Source organism: Cupressus sempervirens, chromosome 3 (assembly GCF_028749045.1).
Source record: "Cupressus sempervirens isolate cs-2001-9-10 chromosome 3, ASM2874904v1, whole genome shotgun sequence".
NCBI classification, from domain to species: domain Eukaryota; kingdom Viridiplantae; phylum Streptophyta; class Pinopsida; order Cupressales; family Cupressaceae; genus Cupressus; species Cupressus sempervirens.
In genome coordinates, this window is record NC_143120.1 from 210,204,082 (window position 1) to 210,208,368 (window position 4,287).

The window sequence follows — 4,287 nt, forward strand, 5'->3', positions numbered from 1 at the left end:
ATTCTAACCCTAAATTTAACCCTAATTTTAAACCATATTCTAACTCTAACATTAACTCTAACTCCATCTCTAATCCTAACCCTAACCCTACCCCTAATTCTAACCCTAACTCTAACCCTAACCCTAACTATCGCTATAACTCTTACCCTAACAACCCTAACCCTAGCACTATTTCTAAACCTATTTCTAACTCTAATGCTAATATGAATTATAACCCTAATTCTAACCCTAAATCTAACTCTAACTCTAACTTTATCTCTAATTCTAACCCTACCCCTAACCCTAACCCTAACTATAACTCTAACTCTAACTCTAATTGTAACACTAACCCTAACATTAACCCTAACCCTAACTCTAACTATAAACCTACCCATAATCTTAACCCTAACACTATATAAAACTCTAACTCTAACCCTAACCTTAATTCGAATCATAATCCCAACACTAACTCTAACCCTAACCCTAAATCTAACTAGGTAACTTTAACCCTAATCCTAAGTCTAACCCTAACCCCAACTCTATCTCTAACTTTAACTCTAACTCTAACTTGAACCCTAACTCTAACTCTAATTCTAACCCTAACCCTAACCCTAACCCTAATTCTATCCCTAATTGTAACCCTAACTCTAACTCTAATTCTAACTTTAACTTTTATACTAACACTAACACTAACACTAACACTAACACTAACACTAACACTAACACTAACACTAACACTAACACTAACACTATCTCTAATTTTAACTCTAACTCTAATTTTAACCCTAACCCTAATGATAACCCTAACCCTGACACTATCCCTAACCCTAACTCTAACTCTAATTCTAACCCTAACCTTAATTCTAACCATAAATGTAACCCTAACTCTAGCTCAAACTCTTACCCTTATTCTAACTCTAATTCTAACTCTAACTCTAACCCTAACTCTTATTCTAACCCTAAGCCTAACCCTAATTATATTTGTAACCCTAATTCTAACCCTCACCCTAATTCTTGCCCTTACCCTAACCCTAACTCTAACTCTAATCCTAACTATATTTGTAACCCTAATTCTAACCATAACCCTAATCCTAACTCTTACTCTAATTCTAAACCTAACCTTGACCCTAACCCTAACTCTAACCCTAATTGTAAGTCTAACCTTAACCCTAACTCTAGCTCTAATTATAAACCTAACCCTAACAATAACCCTAAATCTAGCCCTAAGTCTAATTCAAACCCTATCTGTCACCCTAATTTTAATCCTAATGCTAACCCTAACTCTAACTTTAACCCTAACCCTAACCCTAACCTTAACACAAACCTTAACCCTAATTATAACCTTAACCCTAACCTTAACTCTAACTCTAACCCTAACCCTAACCTTAACACTAACCTTAACGATAAACATTAATCTACCCCTAACTCTAACCCTAAATCTGACTCTACAATAATAGGACTTTAACCATAACCTTAACCCTAACTTTCATACTAGCTTGAAACCTAAGCCTAACCATAACTCTAACCTTAACTTTGACTCAAACCCTAACCCTAACCCTAACCCTAGCCCTACTATAACCCTAACCCTAACCATAACCATAACTCTAACCCTATCCTTAACCATGAGCATAACTCTTACCCTAGCCTTAACCATAAACATAACTTTATCCCTAACTCTATCCCTAAATCTAACTCTACCATAATTGGACTCTAACCCTAGCCCTAACCTTAACCCTAACTTTAATCCTAACTCAAAACCTAAACCTAATCCTAACTCTAACCTTAACCTTGACACAAACCCTAACCCTAACCCTAGCCCTACAATAACCCTAACCCTAACCCTACAATAACCCTAACCCTAACCCTAACTATAATCATAACTCTAACCCTAACCTTAACCATGAGTATACCTCTAATCCTAACCTTAACCATAAACATAACTCTACCCCTAACTCTAACCCTAGATCTAACTCTACCATAATTGGCCTCTACCCTAACCCTAACCCTCACTTGAATCCTAACTCAAACCCTAACCTTGACTCTAACCTTAACCTGGCTCAAACCCTAACCTTAACCATGACCATAACCCTAACCCTAACCTTAACCATAAACAAAACTCTAATCTGAACCTTAACAATAATAAGTTCCATAACCATAACTCTAACCCTAACCTTAACCATAACTAAACCCTAACCATGACTCCAACCCTAACCCTAATGCTAATCGTAACCCTAATTCTATCCCTAAGGTTAACATCAACTATAATGGTAACTTTATCCCTAACCATATATCTACGTTTGACTATAATATTTTACATTACAATATCCCAAAAATAAAATTAATTTTTTTAATCTAAATTAAACTCCATATATTAAATTTAAAAAAAATGTTTTTAAGCATAATTTTTTAGTAACTTTATATAACTCTAATTAAATATTAATTAACAATTTTATAATTTAACCTTATCAAAATATAAATACAAAGTAATTGTTTTTCCTATTGTACCGCAATTGTCACTAGCTTATATATATATATATATATATATATATATATATATATATATATATATATATATATATATATATATATATATATATATATATATATATATATAAGACTTTGGTATTATCATTACAAAGTTTAACATGAATCACATAAGTGATATAAAGTTAAAAATCCAAGATGCATTTGAGATGACAAATGTGAGTTTTCTACATTACTTTCTTGGCATAATAGTCTGACAAAAGGATGATAGGATTTATCTTTCTCAAATAAAGTATATTTTACACTTTGTTGAAAAGGTTTAGAATGGAAGATTGTAAAAGTGTGTCTCCTCTAGTTGCTTTGAGTCTAGAGTTTAAAAAGAACATGGAGGGTGAACATCTTCATCCTACCTTATAAAGCAATTGTTTGGTAGTCTTTTGTACTTGGCTTACACTTGATCAAGTATTTACTTTGCAATTAGTGTTGTTTCAAGATTTTTGAGTTCTCCTAAGGTCCCACAATGGGTAGTAGCCAAAAGAATATTAATGTGTATGCAAGGGACTTTAATAATGGGTATTAGTTTGTGGTGACTGATCAGGGAAGTATTCTACATACTTCATAATTATTTTGGGCCCTATTTTATCAAGAATTTTGGGCCAACATGTTGTAATTAATTATAACCCTAAAGCGGCAAAAATACTTGTATAAAAGGGCTTAGGGTTAGGTATATTTCATAAGGTGTGATGCAAAAATTTGTTCTTGCGGCAGTATTGAGCCATAAGGGATTGCGGATTGTAATCAAGTTATAATCATTGGATTGTAATAATATTGGACTTGTTGTTTGGTGGGCATAGCTTGGGATTGGGTGAACCACATTAAATCTTGGTGTCTTGCGTTCTCTTTTGTGCGATTAATTATTTTCTGATATTGTTTATATTTGCATGTAATTGTTATTTATGTCTATAGTTTATCCTAAAAATGGAGATTTATATTCATCTCATTGTAATCTACAACTTATAGGGTACTGAGATTCAAATTGGAGAGTATGTGTAGATGACTGCAAATGAACTATCGGTCATGTTGTTATATTGGCTCTAATCTCATTTCATGGTGTAGTAAAAAGAAATCTACAATTGCTCTATCTACTATAGAGGCTGAATATACTATGACAAATGATGCAACTAGAGAAATTACTTGGCTAAAGGTTGTTTAGTTACTCATTAAGAATCACCATGCAAGGCCTACTTTACTTTAAATTGTGACAATCAAAGTGTCATCTCATTGTCCAAGAAGCCAGTGTTTGATGATCATAAAAACACATTGAAGTCTACCATCATTATATCAAACATCTTTTGGGCTTATGAGAAGTCATGTGATTGTCTCATAGTTGTCATTCAGAGGGGATTCTAGTGTACCGATCCATTGTATTTAGGGAATATGTGATTGCAAATGGGTATGTAACAAGGCTTTATATCAAGACCAATCTTTTCTAGATTATGGGAGGATATTTAGAATAGTTAATGTAATTAATTTATGTGGGGATGTTAGTATAGATAAATTAATTACATACCATCATCCATAGTTGTCTACAGTTGGCCACAACTGATTACAACCCACTCCATCTAATAAGAACCAACTATATTAAATATATGTTATATCTAAAGACATATGTACATTTATTATCCATTTGGTAATAAATAGAATTTTTGGGCTTGGTATTTCAGTGTCCCAATTGCAGTGTTTCATTTACAATTACCCATTTCCAATTACCCTGATGAGAACAAAACATATCTAGGGTTAGCTAACTTCCATTTGCAACATGCC